Here is a 23302-nt window from a genome sequence, read left to right as displayed (position 1 = left end):
ATTCTGACAAAACATTACATAATTTTCAATCCTAGATCTTTACAATACCAACAGCTATCACACTAATATACACATATATTTTTTAGCTATTTTAAACTTGGTAATGTTTATTCTATAAACTGTATATTTGTGTGCAAATTGAGGGCGCTATTTACATATTTTTAATTTAATTCAGCCCAATAATAGGAGTTATTCCTTTCATTTCATGATAAAAATTGATGCAAACGAGATATAAGATAAATAGCGCCATCAGTGTTCAACTTTGCTTAAAAATGAATACAGTTCTACATGCCATCAAACAACCGTGACTTCTTGTCGTTTGTACATAAAGTGTACATATCACCATTATTGTAAGATTATTGTCAGTTCCATCACTTGGCCTCACATTGGTTGCAATAAATGAATATCACTTGTTGGGAGCGAAATTGTACAAAATAATGCGCGCGTTCTGAGATGTTGATGCGTCTACTGTACGAGCCCCGCAAGGAGGTGAGCATTAGACGCATCAACATCTCAGTACAAGTGCATAATTTTGTACAATTTATCGAGCAACAAATGATACGCATTTATTAAGATATTTCATACATGAGAAAAAAAAAATCCCGTGATTTTTGCTACTTTTATTGTCACTAAAATGTTGGCAAATGCGAGCAAATATAAATGCACCAACCCGCAAGAAATATAAACGCGTCTGAAAGCACTTTTCGTAGTATAATTTATAGGTTAATAACCCGGGGTTAATAAACGCGTATCATTTGTTATTGTACAAAATAATGCAAACGTACTGAGAGGTTGATGCGTCTAGTGCACGAGCCCCGAATGGAGAGTGCATTAGACCATCAACATCTCAGTACGCGTGCATTATTTTGTACAATTCTCGAGCAACAAGTGATACGCTTTTATTAACTTATTTCATACACGATAAAAAAAAATCGTGATTTTTGCTATTTTAAAAACAAAATTTCACTAAAAATGTTGTAAAATATAACTAAATATAAATGCATCAACTCGTCCGAAAAATGAATCAATCCTACGCGACGCGAACGCGTGCTGATGCACTGCGGGTAGTACACAGAGTACCATTATACACAATCAATGCACTCCTTGTATTTTGCTAACCGCTTTTCTGATTGGCTGTTTTGATATAGGAGTGTATGAAACACAATTAATACACTCCGGGCATTTTTCTAACCTTTGCTCTGATTGGTTCTGGGTTCTCGCTGTATGAATACATTTTAAAGAATGTTATATAATCACATAGGGCAGAAAGCTCGAGGATGCTGTATTTAAAACAAATGATTTGAAAATGCAGAAAGAAAGCAACGCAGTGCAATGTCCTTAGGAATGTCCCCCGGGGTGGCATAAAAGGCAAGTAGAATAACAAGACACTGGGCCTTCCACACGGTACCTTAGGATTCAAATTAATCCGAATCTAGATCTGCAGTCGGTATTCACAAATAGGGACTAGCTTTGAGGTTGAGGTTTATAGGCTAAGGTCTGAATTTGAGATCCATCATCGGAATCTAAGCAATTAGGAAAAAGAAATTCACTTTCTGTCATCCTCCACTGCACCTTAAACTGTATAAATGACCAAGATTGGATAAGGGCACACATTGTTACACTTATACCCATTTGGTTCAGATATTAGCCAACATGTGTGAATACTGGTCAAAGTGTTTATGACAAAACGGAACTGAATATACTTCTGTCGCTAAATAAAGTACGATTTAAATCTGTCAAATGAGATGAAGCGTTAATTGTTACATTGGAAATAACAATCCATTTCATTGGTTAAAAAATGCGTATGGTGCTATTTATTAGTTTTACTTTATACTTCATTTGGATTGGATCTCATTACCCGTATGTATCTGGATTCAATACATATAGCGACATTGTACTCTGTGTTTCGTGTCTACCCTTACAAAAAAGAGATAATTTGATGGTAAAGCATAAGATTAATGTGATATGGAAAACGGTTTCAGGATTATTTTATGCATCACGTCAGTTTATGACAGCAGAAAAGTAACGAGTTTATAACCATTTCGGTAAAAGGGTTGTCAAACTAATAAGTTGTGTATTCTTTCAAATTCAGTTTGGAAAGATCGACCCTTACAGTATGAGTCAATGAAATGAGTTATAATACATAAACAGGAAACGTGTGTATTGGGCTATTCCAGTTAAAATCTACACTACCCCTGTGGAAGATTTTGGAAACACCTTCCACAGGGGGAGTATGTTTTTCAAATGTAATTGGCCAGGATTAATCATTTTAAAACCCATACTCCCCCTGTATTATGGCTTTACCTATATCTTCAACAGCTGGAGTGAGTATATCAAATGGAAGTTACCCAATAGTCTATTCTATTCGAAACTCATACGCCCTCTGTGGAAGACTTTTGCTAAATCTTCCGCAGGGGTAGTGTGGATTTTAAATGGAACAGTCCATTATTTTGACATTTGGAATCGAAACAATCTCTGTCCATTGTTTTATAAACAGGCATCTTCGAACGTTATATAAGAGCAACAGATTTAGACAATCTGTGGTATTTTCTGATATAACATGAAACACATGAAAAGTCAAAATGAAGAGCTAGCCTCAGAGAACAGATGAATGTATCTGAATAAAAAGAAATGACAGGACAAATTATGGTTTCAAATCTAAAAATCTAAATAGCTGTCAATTTCTACTTTGATATGCGCGCGGAAACACAGGTGGAGCCGAGTGTCTCTAAATTTTTATTGATAGCATTCCTATAAGGCATGACTTTATTTATTGTTGTTATGTAACATGAAATTATTTTTAGATACCATAGAATTTGTGTAAAAGAAGGTAAGCAAGCACTGCTGAACAAATGTGACCTGCCATAACGAAATGAGTATAAAGTCGCAAGTTGGTAGTTTCCAGACATCCAGATTAACTAAGATGATGGCTTTGTTTGCCGCGCACCTGTTCAAGCCAGAACTATGTCTGTATGTCCTTTGTGAATGGGGGCACAATGGGCCATTCACGAAGGAAACAAAGACCACCAACGCAGTAGCCAGGGCGTTTCGAAACTACCAACTTGCGACTTTACCATGTTTACGTTTATTTCATGGTGGCAGGTCACAAATACCCAAGTTGGTACTCTATCGTCTTGTACAAGATGCATGTGTCTACCATATTGAAAATGGAAAGAACGACGACTATATGCTTAACCCATTACCAGACTAAGACCTGCAATCACTAATAATATTTTGACATAAATTGCAAATCATTTTCAAACACTTATGTTTAAGTCATTGCTATATCACTATTTATAAGCAAACCTAACATGTTAAACATTTGAGATAAAAACATTATACAAAAATGTTTACTTTTAAAATGAAACTGAAGAATTGTACCTTATTGCTTATCACTTCATCGTATTACAGCGCTATCAATTTCACTCGAGTTCTTCTCAAAGTACACGAACCTACAACGACCGGCCAGTTAACAACATTTGTGCAGATGTGAAAAATCAATTTTGGGGGAGAAATGTGTGCAAAATATTCACACATTTCTAACTTTGTATCGGCCATAATTTGAAACCGACATATCAAAAGATGTCCAAACATAGTCCTTAATAGTATTTCATTCAGTGGTTCTTGTTTATTCCGAGTCATTTTAGAAAGTACCGGTGTAGCTTTAATCACAATATTAAGTTGCAGCAGTCAGCCATTTAAATTCAACAAGACGACGTGAAGTATAGCTGGATATCATTTATTTTACAAATAGTGCCTGACAGTATGTTTTTCTTTGTGCCATTTCGTATTTGGCATAATCCAAATAATATACGGTGGTCATTTATGGGACCATGGTTTACAAAGCGATGCCGATAAATTACATTACCCGTCACATGTACACGCACAGTTCCAGCATAATTCTATTTTTTATTCCGCGCGGAGATTATCTCGTGTAGAATTTATAAAGCAAACGATAGACCTAATGTTCACAAAAAAACTTTGTTATTTTTTTAAACAAAATTTTAAATTTTTTTAAACAAAACACTACAGAAAAACAATGAGTTTAACTCTCATGTCTGTAAATATTTGATTTGTGAAATAATAATAATAATAATAATAATATCTTTATTTATTCACGGTAAAACATGTTCAATATAAAAGTCATTGTTCTTCCACATGTCCGTGGCATATACACATTAAAGTAACATAAATTAGTACGTACAATTATTAAAACATTATTAAAACAATAGTCAGTATATTACAAAATTATGAAAGCATAAGAACATATAATATTTAAAAAAATTTAAAACCCAGTAAAACTCATTTCAGTATGACATCAAAATCTAAGAAAACAGGCAAGAAGATAAATATAATCACCAGAATAAAATAAAAGTTCTAGACCTTATATTGCAACATATATATCTGAATACCACTTACACATTCACCAAGTTCACACTCGCACTACAAACGCCTATACACAGCCCAAGTACACCCCAACTCCAGCACACCCATAAATACCACACACCCACCCCACCACACACCCCTTGCACCCACATCTTACTCCCATAGCGCACCTTCATCCTAAATCCACAAGCATGCATCCATAACACAATGACACGGTTTTTAAAATATAAAATAGGTTATAAGCTATATTATAATGTACAACAATATTAATTAAAAGAAAAACACCAGCAATATAGGAAAATTAAAGCACATTGACAAAAGTCTACATCAAATCCATTTTACAAATTGCACTAAACTAATACGCATTTGAGCAAGAAGTCAAGATTGAATTTCTATGACACATAAATAAAAAACATTCATATAATACTATCAACATGGTTAAAGCAGTATTTAAAATGTTTAACATTACGGGCAGCTTTTAGATGGTCATCTAGCGCATTCCAAGACACAGCACCCCGGTAACTTAGACTTCTCTTCTTAAAATTTGTGTTAGGTTTAGGAATGCTTAGCGCCCGATAGCCACGAAGGTTATATCTCTCATTATTTCTCATATTAAAACGATCACTTAGATAGGGTGCCGTGTCGTTATTCATAATTTTGAACATTGTAACAACATCATGATAATCACACCTTTGCTTAATACAATGAGGCGATGAGATAAAGAAATTGACAAATCTGCATTTTAGGTTCATAACACCTGCACAACAGCCTGTGTTTGGCAATCCGGCAACCGGTAAAACTACATTAACATCATTATTGTTCACTTTCATATTTCTTATGCTCTTCCATACAGGGATATGAGATAAATGGTTAAATGTTACATAGTAGTTTCCCCCCAAGTTGCTACTACGCAAACGCTGTTCCCTATTCCTTTTGCACATGTTCTCTTTCAAATATCGCGAGTATAAAGAGACCCAATTTTAGAGGAACATTTTCCGAGAAAGACTTGTTTTATTCAAATGATTCTGCTTTAAAGATTGCTTTTCTTTAAATTGTCATAATACTTATAAAGTCCATTTTTGCTCTGATTTATCTACTTTTATTATTGTTTCGGTAAGCAAGTCTTACATTTTGTGCTTTCACTTATTGTCATTTTATCAGCAAACGCTATAAACGATTTAAAAATAGATCTGACAACGATCTGAAAACGGTAATGCATCAACATTTTCTGCGGAAGGATATCCGATAAATAGTATAGGAGTCACTTATTTGTGAAATACGAAACATCCGCACACTCTTATTTGCTCACGTTATATATAGTAAACGGGGCGTCCAACGACTGCAAAAACCACATTAATGTACAAACTTCTGGTTTCAAGCCAATCAAATGGGGCCTTATAATGCATCAGTTATAACTGACCTTGATCTACAAGTAGGTTGTGGATAATGTTCAAGTCTTATAAACCATTTCACTAATCTGTACGCTTGGTGTAGAAATTATCGTAGATTTTCAAAACGAATTCCTATATTAATTGTTTTGTATTGTCATGATTGTAGTTGTAACCATAAGTTCGCCATGACTTTTACTTTTACCATTATCCATCTCATTACCGTGCCTTAGTAATATTTTAGTAACGTAAGAGCAAAATGCTAACGTCTATTATGGACGTTTTGTTTGTTGGTTTGGTTTGTTCTGATATTTCCTCACCCACAAACAACAGGTTGAACATGTACATGTACATCCAAAATTTACCCTACATGGTTTAAAGGCCTCAAGCAGTTCAATCTCTTCGTCTTCAAAAATAATTATGAATTACTCCAACTCCATTTTTCCTTCTGTCACATCCCATTGACCCAGCACCGGTATCTCCACAGTCACGTGATTCGATTCACCTTTGATTTTGGTCCCAAATAAGATGAGAAGAAATTTAATTCTGATTATGATGATACACTTGTACCTCAAACATGCCAATCCCTAGATACAATGTTCTTCATCTGTACTTAACATATACTGTCATGGGATGACCTCGCATTAAAAAGGCATGAAAACTCATATTCGACAGCGCGAGGTCAATTTGCGATATTTCACAGATAAGAGCGGGTTATTGAACTAAGTCACGGGAGCGAGATTGTTACGGTTGTCAGGTCAAAAAACCTACCGCGTGCCCGCGCTCAGGTATATCTTATTAAAGGGACAGTCAGATATGGTAAATTTCTGTAAATGTGTTACGTTCGGTTGGATGCATTCAATCTTCTCTTGAAAAGGAAATGACCGCTGAGCTTGACTCATCTCACATGTGTGTGTTGCAAACGATTGATGTGTGTCAATTATATTAGATTCCCGAATTCAATATTTCAAAATCTTTATCCTTAATTACGATTTTGCAGATTTGCGCATTATGTTTTTCTTGTTACTTCAGGAAATATGCTTAAGGACGTTTAAAGAAGAGTAATTGTTAATGTTCGCATATATAACAACCAAATACAAATCTGCTCAGTTTATATTTTCATTACATTATGCCTGTATCTAAAGGCATGTTTAGATTATAATGTACTGTACATCTATACGTTCAATATAATTATATAGCCCTATACCGTATGACCTGTGTGTTTTTGCAAATTTGCATACATTTAGGCTTTTCAGGGAGAGGGTTATGGAGTGACTGATGGTATTCTTTATCATTAATATAAATATTATGTCATCATCTTTTTGCGCAACTGTACGATGTCGACCCGATCCGAAATGTATATAACGAAGCAATAATTATTTAGATTTCTAACTATATCGATCGTCCACATACACTAAATCACGTTTTTTTCCTAATGTATGAATCGCAACATCTTTTTCACTCTGTAATTATTGTATTCTCCACCCGTCTTTCAAGGAGAAAGAAAAATACTTGCTTGAAAGTGCCTTTTTACTCGAATCATGTGATTACTACCGACCAGTTGATGCTTATTGGGTCTCTGTTGAAACGCGCCACAAGAATTATATTAAGTTCTATCCTAAAGGGCGTTCTGTACCGCTCTAATACTCATTTTATACTCCAATCGCTTCTATCGAACGACTGACTAAATGAGCTAATATATAGACTGTATTATTAGGTTAATACGCATGCGTCGAGCGACAAAGTATTCAGCGAGTTGAAGTGCAAAATCTACATAACTATTGAGCTAAGGTCACGGTGACCTTTTAATGCGGAACTCTCTTGAGAGACGAAAATCTCACCTTAACTACAAGTATATGTCAAGCGAATTGCTTGCTTCAATAAAAGGGAAGGTACTTGCTATTTGTTGAAAAAGCAAGCTTAATAATGTAGGGTTTTCACGTTGATTATTTTGCAGCAATGAACATGATTTTGGAGTTGATTACCTACACTTATTCTGTTTATAGTTTTTCAGATAGGATATAGTCGAAGAGAAAGAAGTTGAGGCATCATCCATGCATACGCTTGTCTCAGTCAGGAATAAGCAGCCTACTTGCTAATTATAGAAAAAAATAAGCTTATGTGTATATTTAGGCTGGGCATGAAATGTTTGCTAAATACGAGAACAGTGGTACCTGTAAATCGTACAGTCCTCGACATACACGAAGGTACAATTGAGATTGAAACTCGTAGTCAGTTCCGAGAATGGCAGGGTATTCCTTCATTCTTCCATTACACCATGATGCGATTTAGACAACCGAAGCACGGTTATACTCAGCGATAATGGTGTGGTCAGGAAGGACGAGAACTGATGGGCGAATCCACAACATGTTCTGCATGAATATATAGAAATAAATAAACAGGATAAAAAAAGGTAAATGATATTAAGAAACTTTTCAAACTTTTCAAAAACATTTCACTTATGTGCACTTCGGTACGTTCTATTTTCGCTGGCATGATATTTGATAAGAAGATTGTATATTTTTCGGTCATATGTAACACTCGACGTACCAAGAGGGTTGCCACCTGCTAACAGTTCGCGCCCTGTTGCACTACACCGCTAAAGAAATTGACCAAATGCTTATATGTAATTGTAGGACCACCCTTTAATAATACAAATTTGACAACCTTACCCTGGGGTTAGGGTATACTATCAAAGTGTAAGGAGGTGTTTACCACCCAGATGATTTTAGAAAGTGCTCACATTACCAAATATGTACCAACACGCCTCGTATGATACCAAAATAACATCATAATCTCCGCGACCCTTTAAAATAGCTGATTTCCATTATTACAGTATCTAATAAGCAAACATTTGATTTTGTCCACAAAATTTAGACATAAACAGAGGAGAGTTCCAATTTCATATTATCAATATAATTTCATTTGTGCACTTTCTAAAATCATCTGGGTGGCAAACACCCTCTTACACTTTGATAGTATACCCTAACCCCCGGGTAAGGTAGGGTTGTCAAATTTGTATTATTTAAGGGTGGTCCTACAATTACATATAAGCATTTTGTCAGTTCCGACAATGGCAGGATAAACCTTCTTTCATTACTCAACCGAAGCACGGAAATAACCAGCGATATTGTTGTGATCAGGAAGGACGAGAACTAATGGGCGAATCCACAACATGCTCTATATAGAAATAAATAAACAGGATAAAAAAAGGGTAAATGATATTAAGAAACCTTTCAAACTTTTCAAACACAATTAAATTATGTGCACTTCGCTACGTTCTGGCATAATATTTACTAAGAAGGTACGTTGTATATTTTTCGGTCATATGTAACACTCGACGTACCAAGTGGGTTGCCACCTGCTAACGGTTCGCGCCCTGTTGCACTACAACGCTAAAGAAAGTGACCAAATGCTTATATGTAATTGTAGGATCACCCTTTAATAATACAAATTTGACAACCCTACCTTACCCGGGGGTTAGGGTATACTATCAAAGTGTAAAGGGGTGTTTACCATCCAGATGATTTTACAAAGTCCTCTAATGATATTATATTGATAATTGATAATGGGCTTGGAACTCTCTGTTTATGTTAAAATTGTGTGGCCAAAATTAAATTTTTGCCTATTAGATACTCTACACTGTTAAAATAAAATTAAACAAGTTGTTTAAAATTTTAAACAACCACAAGTTACCAGGTGAATCGCTCAATAGTTGTTTAAAAATTAAACAACTCAAAATTGTTTAATTATTAAACAGTTTGTTGTTTAAAATGTTGACCAAGATTTAAACAACTGTTGTTTAGTGGTATAATTAAACAACTTAGTTGTGTAAGCCTAGATTAAACAACAGTGTTTAAATTGTAAACGGTTGTTTAAAGAAGGTTGTTTAAAAATATGTTTTTATTCACTGAATGTTGTTTACGTTTTATCAAACATTTTACTTGTATGTGTACACGTTTTACATTGAAATCGTTCGCTATTCTATGTATACATGCTGCTGCTAAAACTGAATGTGATTTTGTGATCTGTGAGGTAAAAAACTGAGCATAATATTGCTGATGTTAACTATAAGCTTACCTGTACAAGCATACTGTATCTTACAACACAGTAAGCTTACAGGCATAGTATAAATTTTTTTAACCACATGTGGATCACAAAATTGCTTCCAGTTTGTGCACAGCAAACATTTACATAAATAGAGAGCGATACAGGCCTAAAACTTGTACACTTGCTGTATAAAGTTCAATAAAATTCCTTCGCTTCTCTCCACACATGCATGCTTGTCAAAACGGCCATCTTGGATTATGCAAATAATATTAAACAACTCGATGTTTAAAATGCCGATTTGGCGGTAAATTAGCATTTTTAAACAACTCTGTTTAAATTGATTATTTTGCCTTTTCATTTGTTGTTGTTTAAAACAATCAAGCTCCAATTTTTTGATTTTGAACAACTCTGTTTACTTTTCTGAACAACATTCTTTTAAACAGCAAAATTTTAAACAGTGTTCTAACGGTGTATGGAAATCAGTTATTTTTAAGGGTTGCGGAGATTATGACGTTATTTTGGCATCATATGAGGCATGTTGGGACATATTTTGGTATCAATGGAAAGAGGGGACCCATACCAATGGTTCAAAATAAGCACACATGAAACATCTATTTGTGAAAATAAGAAGGGAGTGATAACCGCTGTGATGCCAAAAAGACTTGGTAAGTCGTAGACTTCTCCGCAGTCCACTTGCCCATTGTGTGTACTCTGCATGGCTATTACATTTAAGCATATCTTTGATTTGTATTAATATTTGTACAATTGATAGATTTTCACATCTGATCTTTCAGTCACCGTACTCCCTATGTTTGTTAGCTTCCCAAGTGATATGTTTTACTCGGGCATTAAACTGGTAGATATAAAATCAGAATTGTTCAGTAAGTGAGCCCTCATTATAATTATGCCAAGATCATCATATTACTTTATTAACAAACAAGGTTAAAAAGCACACACAAAACCCAGGACATGGCCAACATGCCAGTGCAAAACAATAGCATGGACTAATGCAGGGAAAACGAAGCAAAAACAAACAATTACATACAAGTGCATAAAAATCATTTAAAAGAGCCAACAAACATTATTAAACAATGTTCAATTTGAGGTGTTTGAGGTCATCCCACAAGGGCTCTTTCCTACAATTCCAAATGCTGTATGAGCCCAACAAAGCTTTTAATAACATACGTATATTTTACTTTTACTGCCACTAATTTTTATAAACTTTTTATGACCATTTATCATTATATTGAATATTTAATTGTGATAAACAGTATAATTTCATTTGAAGTTCAATTGAATTCGTTCATCATGATTAATAACATATTTTTATTTATCAAATATCGTTTATGGCATAGTCTCGGTAAGTTGAGGATTAAAGATAATTTTTTATTTTGGTTTGACACTTAAATTCAACAGATATTATTTTAACATATCAAGATAAATCTTGTTACTTCAAACACATTATACTTGTCGAAATATCTGCTCAGAGTAATTTTATTCGTTACAAAACGATATCCCATAGGCATTGCATTCCTACATATTCTAAACATTGTGAATAAATAATGACATTTGTACAACAGGAAGACGAATTCACCACCTAATTGCATCAAATCAAGGTGATTTTTTCAGAAAATCGCGCCTTTAGGGTACGTGTTCTACATGTATTAAAATTCAAGATGATTTCTAAAGACATTTGTACAATTGTTAAGTTTGGGCTTGAGTTTTAATTATGCAATATCTAAACGTTTTTGTCATATTTAATTCAAAGCCAATGCATAACCACTGCGGGCATTATTGTCACCCACGTAGAAAATCCTTATATGCCACTCTCCGGCACGCTATCGTCTGCTATTAAACGATTGGTCACGTGATCATTTATATATTCTGCTTGGTTTTTTTCTATTTCCCTTCTCTATTCATCTATAGACGTGTACTTAAATTTTCGGGCGTATTGAATTTGACTCCTCAATGTTTTTGAGTGACCGAGCTGTGTTGTATCGTTTTACCTAGGGCGATAAAGATCGAAGCATCTTCTGTTCTGTCAGATATTTAAACGTTTCCTGTCTGGTAAATGTATCCATTTTTGAATCATGCAGACTATCATTTGGTGCACGCGGGAAAATGTTACAGATTTATATGTTAGTATTTTTGCTGGTAATATTCATAACATGAAACAACCAGGTGACAAATGACAAAAGGGGGCCAATTACTCGATAGAGACTCAAAGATTTTCACAAGGACAATCAGGGCGGTAATCCAAATCAGAAAGAATATAATATATGACCCACTGCTAAAATAAATATCTCTTCTGGGTAACGAGGATGCGTCGTTAGAAACCAAATTTCGCGGGAAAAGTAGTAGACCAGTTCATCTGTGATCAAACCATCAGACAAGATGGCGAAAGCTCAGCTTCGTGACTAAATGTTTAGATTTGACTAACAAAAAATTAACATGTGACAAATGAAGTATGCATAAGTGAATACAAATGAAACATTATCATAATATCAACTATAAGTTAACCAGCTCGTAATCGGCGGGCCTTATAACATCGTGGATTGATATCAATATATTTATTTGGAGAATTGTCTTGTGACATCTCGCAAGAAGTTTACAAATTATTAACTGAAGTCCTATACTTCGTCTACTTTCTTTAATACGCAAAATATCACTCTTAACCCGGGTCTAATAATTCCCGCCGATTACGAGCTGATCAAAGTACAAGGGATAGCAGTAGAGAAAATTACGAAACCATTAAAAGTTACAGGAAAAAGGGACAGGAAGAAGGAAGGACGAAGAGACAAGAAAACGATTGTGAACATATATATTTCTGTTCATGTTACGCAATCCATTTCTCTTGACCCAAAGGCTGACAGTGCATAGTTGCATCATTTTTTAGAAGAAGACATCTTTAATTGATATTTATCTTCAAATCTGTTTTACTCTTTTCTTTCCATATACATGATATAGGTCAGAAGGCTTCGAATATTTTTTAAAGTCTTGTTTGAGCATTTTATTTTGAGCTTGATCCCATTGGGGCCCAAGCGCATCTCCGTAAGGAATGACCGTTAAAAAAACAAACAAATTATAACGGTTAAGAGACAGGGGACATATAGGATAATTGGACGGCGGTTGACCTTGGAATGTTTCCTAGTATTGTTGTCGGTCGTTCAATGAAAAAGTAACTCTATGAAGATCGTCAGATGGAAAATATAGAACTACAAACTCGAATCTGCTACCTATACCATCATAATTATGCAGCTCTAAATTGTCTTAGTATCGTGTCTTTTCCTTCATCTAAGTCAACTGTACCATAAAAGGACACGACCGTTTTATCACTTGTGTAAGCGGAATATGACACACATACATTCTGACCCATATATTTTAATGCCCTGCTTCTTCTCTACCAAGTAAGATGCGCATGATTTAGACACCTCGTAATGCTGATCAATAATAACCCGATTAGGACGCATGACCTACATGTTCTAGCTTATGAAAATACAACATTGAACATTTACATCCACTCTAATATCAATTTATAATACTCTTACCGGTAACTGGCATTCTAAGAATGTTAAGACCACATGATAGAACACGTGATCAAGTGACATGGAGAATCGACCGCATAAAACATTCAAGCGATTCAATTATTAACATGATGTCGAATAGTCTCTTTCCACGTCGTCTTATGCAGCTTTGCAACAACATAAGATAGGATGGAACACAAGTGGTTTGGAGATAGACTTGGTATTCATGGTATTAAATACAGGGCTCGTATCCTCCATATGAAGTAGCGCATCAATTAATTCCTTAATGCTGTTCAATTAATAAGTACTTGAATCTGACCGACATGAGTGCGTTTATATAAATGAAGGTGAAGGATAAGCGCTTTGGTCATCGTTTGCTTTGAGATGCATTACGGATTCAATTATATTGAATGTTATATTACAATTAGTTACGTTAATAGTTACGTTACGTTACCAGGTTACAGTGTGTTATATTATTCTCTCTAATCACATCTGATCTTAGTTTATCCTTATTCATTCTCATCTCATCCCGTCCCAACTCATTTAATCTCATTTAATCTCATCTCATCTCATCTCATCTCATTTCATCTCATCCCATTTCATTTCATCTCATCTCATCTCATCTCATCTCGTCCTATCTCTTTTCATCTCATCTCATCCCATCTCATCCCATCTCATTTAATGTAATCTCATATCATCTCATCTCATCCCATCTTATTTCATCTAATCTCATATCATATCATCTCATCTCATCCCATCTCTTCTCATCCCATCTCATCTTATCTCATCTCATCTCATCTCATCTCATCTCGTGTCATCTCATCTTGTGTCATCTCATCTCGTGTCATCTTATATCTTATATCAACAAAACAGACATGTATAAATTAGCGGGATTATGGTAAAAGCGACAATCTTCTATATTTTTGTGTCAACTACTACAAACATGACTATTAGAAACACTAAGCATTATTAACAACTTGACCTTGATTTTTCATCCACAAAGGAGGCTTGTAAATGAGAGTCAATTAAATAAACGTCGCCATAAAATATTCCTCAAGGTATTTTGCGGTTAAAAAGCGTTAGACCGTTTAATTGGGTCCAGGAAGTTATCGTTAATGCAGGTTTTGCAGTTGTCGCATCTCCTCATATAAGAGCAGAATAGAAGTCACGGTGTTAATGTAGTTTTACCAGACACAGGGTTCTTTTGTAATGAGCAATATCATTAATAGGACGTATGTGAAACAGGTCTGAGTGCTAATGTACCAGTTGCTGGATCTCATCGTATGGAATGATACCATTAACAATGTATTAACTAGAAAGAGTAAGAGTCTCATTGTATTTGTAGGGCTACGTATAGAAATAAAAATGATATAATCATTAGCTTGATACCTTAATCGCCAACTCTGAGGGTGTAGATTTCAATTGAAGTCACCCATTCAGATAGCTCCAGTTGAAAGAACACTCCCTATGTAGAAGAAGACCAAGGTCATGCCTTCCATAGGGGCGTATGGATTTCAACTGGAATAGCCCAATATATCTGTATTAATATAGATTCTACCAGTTGTGGATCTCTTTATAGGCACTGGCAGCGGCATCATAATCTAAAAGAAAGGCGAATTTCTTTTTAAAGCCACCGTTAAAGTTTTCCGACTGGTATGAAATGACGAATATTCTCTTTTAATATTACTATATGAATGTAAATTTTGCAAAAAAGTAAAAATCTCATAAAATGTTCTCTACCACGACGAACCTGCCCTTTTCAAACATTGAAAGTTCTAAACACATTTGATCTTGAACCTATATGTTTCATGGTTATATATTGCAGAAACATTTTGCCGTTACAAAATTGGATCATGGAACGACTTTAATGTGGTTTTATCAGTTGCCGGATCTACCCGTATATTGATAATGTGACTTGCACACGGAGTATGCTTGAGGCTGATTAGAGCAGTCTGATGTCGACATAATGTAATTGAAATACAGGTCAAAGTGTAGATGGCAGAATAAAAAAAACCCATTGCAACCGTCAATGCAGGAGACTGGGCTTATCGCTCCATTGCAACCGTTGAAGATTTTTCAACATTTGAAAGTTTATTTTCAGGACAATCTCGTGGCCACCTATGGCTACAAGAAAATTCAGGACCGTATTAATACAAATGAACTTTTTCCACCAAAGTCGTCCCTCCAAAAAGGCAAATAAGCTAATCTTTGTCTTTGTATCTCTCGGCCGCGGGCCAATTAAGGTTGGGGCCAGGGGGAGCTCAATATTGTTGCCAATGTCTTCTACATGATTAGTTCTAATGGGTAAACACAAACGTCTCACTATATCATCATGATCAAAATTCATATATCAAAATCTGCTTGATCATTCGATATTTGCATCGTGATATCAAGCTAAGGAAAAAATGAAATATGTGATAAATAATAATTTCTGGAGGATTGTGATACAACTGTGCCAAGAGATTTAGTATTTTCATTATTATGATCAGCTTTAATGATTACGTGTTGAATTATGACGGTATGATTATAAAGAGAATATCAATCAACAATAGAGTACAATTTGAAACAGAAAAAAAGAAGACGAAAACTCATAACTTTATATTAAATAGATAAAATGTTATACGTCCTTATTTTATCAGGCATTTATTGGGTAATTAATATTAAACAAGATTGCAATGTATCCTTACATTATAGAACAGCCGTGCTCTTATTTTGTCGTCGACATTTCGAGAGTAATATAACAAATATATAAATAATGCATTTACTCATCAGCTACTTTTAAACTTTGACCTCACTTTAGCACATCAAAATGAAGGGTAATAAAATCCATCTAGTCAAACAGATCCGATATTTTTCATGGTGGGTCCTTGATTTTTTTATAGAATTGCCAACTTGTCAACACTTAAAATTTTAATGACCACATTTCTTTATTTCTCTATTGATAACGTTAGGTAAATGTCAGGTAGTACCCAATAGTGCACAAAACATAGAATTAAACGGCAGCCCTATTCTACATAATAGAAAATGCTTTACCCACGTCCTACGAAAGAAAGGGGAGGGGAAAGAGGGTGTATCAACCCAGGGTACCAACCCTCCAAGGTTTTTCATCCAATATGAAAATCAACGTGTGTATACGCCGTTAAACGACTTCAGCTAATCGTAGATCCATCCTTTACGCTCATTTTAGTCAAAAGTTTTATCCAAGCATCTTACCCGGTAGATCACAAATTACCATAGGTGGGTTGGTTATTTGGTATCACTGGAGAGACGGGACCCATAGCTACACATTGGTACCAATAAAACAATATACGACGTTTATTAAAAAATAGGACGGGGGGGTAGCAACAGCTCTCTTGTATCGTGTTACAAAATATGGCTGAGTAGTACAAACATGCATAGTATTGGACCATTTAGGTCTTGATTTTTATTGTTACCCGTTATCAGTTCATTTCATCTAACCCGACGCTAGCATGGTTGTTTGGCATGTCAAACTGTGCCCTTTTAAAGAAAAGTTGAACAATGATGGCGCTATTTATCTTAAATCTTGTTAGCATCTTTACAAAGGGTAGATACTTGTATAATGATATTAGAAAATCAGAAAAGACTAACAAATGGAAAGGAAATTTTCAAATATCTTTTTATTATGAAATGTAAAGATTAACTCATCATATTAATTGTCTAATTTAAATTTAAAATATATGTAATTAGCGCCCTCAATTTCAGTACAAATGTGCAGTTTATATAATAAAAATTACAAAAAAAAGCAGAAAAAGATGAATAATTTGATACAGATCCGAAAATCTATGTTAAAATATCTAATATATATATATATAATATTAAGTGTGATAGCTGTTGGTATTGTCCAGCTCTAGAATTGAACATTATATAATATAATTAATAAATGATCACATCAAACAACCAAGGCTTTCTTTTCCTTACAGACTAATGAGTAAAAGTGACATGCACAAAAATAATTTTACCCTATCAATTTTTGAATAAATAATATCCAGGACACATCTACATAAATCACCCTTGAGGATGCGCATCTAACTAATCATAGAATTCAGTTGTTTTTATTTTGGAAACGGCAAAGAAATACCAGAATCCAATTATTTTTCTTTTATTCTAACACATGAAGGAACGAGGAAACCATGGTTAATTGATATGCGTTATATCGATGTCTTTTATCACTTACGTGCCCATGACATGCATAGGTACACTCACTACTAGTACTCTACCCACTCTTCACTGTTCAAAACCACGTCTTCTGTAGATATAATTTATGTCTTAGCAACATGTCTCAAACCTAACCCGTTATAGAAATCACTTGGTTGTGCTCCCAGTAACGATCAATCTCACGGCGATTCGGAGCTATTTCACTTAAGGTGACGTCGCGAACCATTTTGGTCCTCCTTTTGAACTAAAAAGGTTTATCAAACATGTTAAAATGGTTAGGTATCTGATCTTATCTGGGTGGGAGCTTTGACAACTTTCTTTATTAAAGAAATTGTTGTGTGAGTTGGCGGATAAAAATCAAGCATTTTGGGCAAATTTTGACATAGATATACTGTGCAGGAGTCTAATCAATTTTTGAATGTACCCCAAGTGAGTCTATGTATCCTATATACCTTAGTTTGTGATTTGGCCATAGGATCTTTCAGCCTTTAGGTTTCATTAGTGAGCGTTTTTAAATTGCAGTTTGAAATTAACCTTTTACGCAAGTCCATTTGTTTTTGTGCAAACAAATGCACACAACCAATTTTATTAAAAAACAGTAACCTCACATTTAAACTTGCATGTACCAGCAGGTATAATATTGGATCATTTCTATTTTCTCTTTGCATTTTCCAAATAGTGCTGTTTTATTTAGTAATATGAGAGTGTACCAGAGCCACCTTAATATAACCCGATTCTGCCAAGAGGGAACTCAGATATTGAACTCTTTTCAAATATCCCATCATGTTTCCCTTCTTTTTTTCTATTTCAGTTTTATCATGCAATATGGAATGAAGAAGCACAGGAAGTTATATCAATCTAAATCGGATAAACCAACTACATGTTTATGTTTTTCTTCTTCAATGGATGCTTGAACCAAGTCAGAGGGATACTTTCCATAAATATGCCTGATATTCTATTATAACCAGTAATAACCATCCTCGTGGTCACGTGACAAGATAAATTACAGCAGCAAACGATAGTGCGCCACCTATACCTCGAGGGAATACACATATGACATTAGGTGAATGTCCGCCAAGAAATCGTAAGTTTGTTTAATATTTTTGTTTGAGTGTTTGTTTTGCAATCGACTGTGCTTTAAATAGTAATATTAATAAGTTATTCGGCATAGAAGCGTAGTTTTTCTATTTCTGGAAGTCCTTGAATGGATTATTAGTAATATAAAACACTGATAAATAGCAGTTATGACAAAGCATGAAATAAATAAATTTGGTGAAGTTGTAAGTAAACTGCATAATTATATTTAATTTTAATCGGTTTCCGGAAGATTTGAGCTTTACGTTAACTACTGAGCAATATGACAAACAAAGAAACTGTCAAAAACTGCAGAAGTCCATCCTCCATCGAAATGTACATATTTGAAGCCAAATACGCAATAGCAACCCTAGTATTGGATCAGTGGTTGGTATTTCGATACATTATTTACCTTTGTAAAAGATCACGTGACCAGATGGTATCGTCTTTCAGAAATCTGCATAAAAGCAACGTGAGAAACAGAAAATTCTATTTTGATTTGTTTTTGTTATTTAGAAACATGGTTTCTTGAATTCAAGCTGTACTCGTTTAACAATTCTGGGAACATACGATCTGTTTTGACATTATTTTCTCCATATCAAATGGTAACTAGTAAATATTCATAACCTTTGTTGAATTCATGAATATTCATAGCCGTTGTGTCGGTTCTAGGTGTTAAATACATTAGGGGGTTAAAGGATTTGCGATGAAAGACTCAAACGCAAAAATGTATTCTAGACCACAGGTTGGGCCCTGTATGTGTGTAGGCATATCCAACGCTGATAAGTAGACTCAACCAAATCACATTTCACTTATATACATTTCCATCAAAATATATTTGATTTATATGTCTTGAATATAATATCACAAACCTCCAGCTTTTATTAAGTTATCCAATTATGTCACTGTCAATAAAAACCGTAATTGAATGTGGCTTAATAAAATGGCAACTTAATAAAAACATATACCTATCCTAACATGTACTTGTAGTATATAGAAATTATAACAAAGCCAATGGTAACATTGCACTGATGGTACAATCTTGCAACAATAAGAAGAATGACCTGTATTGTTTTTTCTCCAAACACAATTCATACACCATGTAATGTGTACCTGCCCTTATAATTCAATTCAAACAAACCATACTCGCTTCTGTAATAAATAATGTTTCTAAGAAAATGTTCCATTTTGTTAATGTAGAAAACAGAGAAGCTTATTTCAATAGACCAAGTTGTCTATAGCTGTTTTCACGAGCTATCTCTAGTGGTTTCATGTCAATAGCTCTCGATTGCCGATGGCTGTAAACCAGTCGCAGATTTCCGAGGGATTTTTACCCTTATAGTTATTACATGCCGTATTGATCGGACGGGATATAAGCCATGATTTGGACCGAGTAAGGTCACTTTACCGGGGCAGATAAGATAAGTGAAAAAATGTATATAAATTGAGTTGAAAATCAAACTTGAAATTAAAACTGTAAAATAAACGGTTTATATATTAAAATCAAAATGGACAATTGACTTTAGATGTTGTGACACGTATTTATTGTTAATTAAATATCATATAAAAATGAAAAATAAGTCTTAATACAGTCTCATGTTTAAGAAAGTTATTGATTCTATTGATTCTTAATTTAACAGTAGTGGGTGTAAATACCCTAAAACTGTACATTCACCCTAAACTTAGCCATAAAGGTATTCAATCTTATCCCAATGTGCTGATCATTAAAATCCTGTTGATAGCGACAATTGTTGATTTCTAACCAATGAAGTATATTGTTTTATCAAAGGAGCAAGGAACGACCTAAGTGATTGGTCGGATTTCATCAGTGATTGAAGAAGGATTTCAATCTACAGCTGTGCCATTGTTTAGGGAAATTGCATGACACGAATGTATCAATTACATAGCGCAATGTCAGTACTCACTAAAATAGAAGTTGTACATCTAACGATTACTGAATCAATGGATTTGTAGAAAAATATATATTCTGCCTTCTATATTCAATGTCGAGTCTGGAAAGCTACATAAATCTGCAGTAGTACAATTTAAATTAGAAACGTCTTATTGGGCAGAGATAAGATTTTGCCTATTGAATTAATTGAGTGCAATCGTATTCTATTAAATCACACTTGATTCATCAAATTAAAGAACATGGCAAATTCTACATTCCTCGTGAATGGAAAACTCATTACATTTAAATTTACAAGTGTGCCTTGCCGAGTGCAGATTCATTAACGCCACATACTCGGGTTTTCTCCCAATTTCCTTTTGGAGGTTTTTACGCCTTTGCAATTGACTGTGTCAGGCTCTTAGACTTTTATGTAGCTATAGTGAGTCTCAAAAATAAATTGAACTGTGGTCACAACCTCTAGTGAGCTTGTGTCATTTAAGAATTCATGGTAAACCACCCGAGATGGTATGATAAAAATGACACTCTCGATCTCAGGTAAAATACAACACTAATATATAAGTATTACCAGGGGCATAGCCAAGGTGCAAGACAATTTTTTAAATGCACTCAAGAAAGGTGACAATTATTTGGACAAATTAACACTATTTTATGTTAAACCTTTCAAATAACCCGACAAAGGCCATTTGTGGAAGGTTGAGTCCACATTATACATAAGCGATTTATTTAGGACCCCTGCACCCCTGCAGTAAATGCTCGCTTCGCCCATAAGTGTTAAGCGAACAAATGCCAGGTTATGTGTTACATTTACTAGTGGATTATTTTCTTTGATTTAAATATTTTGATATTTCAGCCAGATTCTTATCACCACCCGACACCCTATATGAAAGCTAACTTACTTGACACCCTGTAATACTTTAGTAAGTCAATGTCAGAGGTAAGCCCATTGCTACTTATCTGGAGTACCGCCGCATATTGCAAGTGTCAAAATATGCTGACTTGGGGATCGTCTCATCATGTGAAGACAGGCAAACAACAGGTGTGCCGGATTAAGTGATCTCATTGTAATTTGATACCTTCTGTAGATACAACAACATTAGCATTTTATCAGGATGATCTTGTGTAGATGGTTTATAGTCACCTCCACTTAGCATTTGGGCATAACTTTGCTTTCAACCTATTGGGTAAAGTAATGCTTCTCCGTTGTTGTATAGTTCTCTGTATCTTTTAAGTTTCAACCATCTCAAATGAAATTCGGAATCCAAAAAATTTGGGCTGAGATTTTGGACAAAGTTTTTCAGTTTTGTAATTGAGCAAATCATTTTCACCTATTCTCACACACCCCTTCATACCCCACCAGCACCCCACCCACACACTAATGGTGATCATATCTTTATAAGCATATCGAATTTCTTTGGATAAGTATGTGGTCACTGTTTGCTTTTTCACAAGTGTACAAAGACTTTGTCCAAGTACGTTCCATATAACAATTTTATTAGCAATGGTGTTTTTCCATTTCCTGGTTCTCCGACATGGAAGAACGTACTGATATGAATTAGAACAAATATGCGTTCTTACGAACCTAAAAGACATAACATGTAAGTATGTACATTATAGACACTGGGACTAGTCTAAATAGCAATTTACATAATTCAAAGAACAGTTTAATTGAATATGTAATTATGAATTACCAGTTAACTAAGTCATATGTAGTGGTATGTATTAGCGATGTTACGGTATTGAGAAGATTTGTGCAATTTATGCATTATAATATTATTTACCTATTGTAAGGTAAAACTAAACACTTTTCCATACAGTTATACAGCAATTTAGCAGCAACAAATATCTTTGGTATTTACTTGTTTTCCAATTTCACCTAGTTAGGTTTAACCTCTCCTGGAAGTTAACCGTCCATTGACGTCACAAACAAACGTCACAAAAAAGACAATTTTTATCGAAATTCAATCTTGTTGTATGTTTAACTGCTAAAGCCCTTATCGTTAGCTTTTTACTTTTCGGATAATCTCATTAGTCAATCGTACTTGGCTTATGCTGACCAGCAAATCTTCATCTTGTTGTAACATGCTTCGTAGTAGATGGCTTGAACTCTGTATAGATTTCTGCCTAGCTATTACATCCACCCTGTATGTTAAGATTATATTATAATGTGCTACTTCTCTTTATAGTACTAAGAATGTTTGCTTGTATAGTCATTTTTGTATGATAAAAATGTCAAATATGGTCCTGGTGTTGATTTTTACACATCCGTGTTGAGCATATTGAGGGAGTGTGTCTTTCCTTCTTCGTTTTTATGCATTCAACATAATTGTACACCAAAAGAAAGTACCTATATGCTCTCAGGTCATATTAATGTTATAAGAGAGGCCAGAGAGAAAGGTTAAGGTACAGGTAGGGGCACATGCTTCGCATAAATCGCCTTTACCTCGCCACTCTGAACCAATAAGCTGAATGGCTGTATCATTAAGATACCCTGATTGCCTCTTGTATAATGTGCGTGCCATCCCTTTACGTCCCCAATGTTGAAATTGTCTTGAATCGCCATTGGCAATTTATTGCATTTATATGGAACGAGGGCCTGTTAAAAAATAACTGACCATACTCCAGGGAATTGAACCTGAGTACTTACTATTAATTTCTTACTTTATTCTACATAGACACTGATAAAGCTAACACGTACAATAAATCAACCGGATATGTTTTATTTAAAATCACAAACATAAAAAATAAATTTGCTTTGATGATTTCATTTAAACATCGAGCAATTCTGTAAATTT

At 34.6% G+C, this 23302-nt stretch overlaps 1 protein-coding gene across 1 annotated transcript in view; it reads left to right on the top strand.

Annotated features, from left to right (window-relative positions):
* The window catches only part of LOC140158795 (neuronal acetylcholine receptor subunit alpha-10-like), a 169138-nt gene that overhangs the window by 20972 nt on the left and 124864 nt on the right, over positions 1 to 23302 (top strand). Inside the window, 1 exon segment of the mRNA XM_072182013.1 lies at positions 18336 to 18608. The gene's annotated coding sequence lies outside the window, so the exon portion shown is untranslated.

Source organism: Amphiura filiformis, chromosome 8 (genome assembly GCF_039555335.1).
Source record: "Amphiura filiformis chromosome 8, Afil_fr2py, whole genome shotgun sequence".
In the NCBI taxonomy this organism is placed as follows: domain Eukaryota; kingdom Metazoa; phylum Echinodermata; class Ophiuroidea; order Amphilepidida; family Amphiuridae; genus Amphiura; species Amphiura filiformis.
This window is presented reverse-complemented; position numbering and strand designations above follow the sequence as displayed.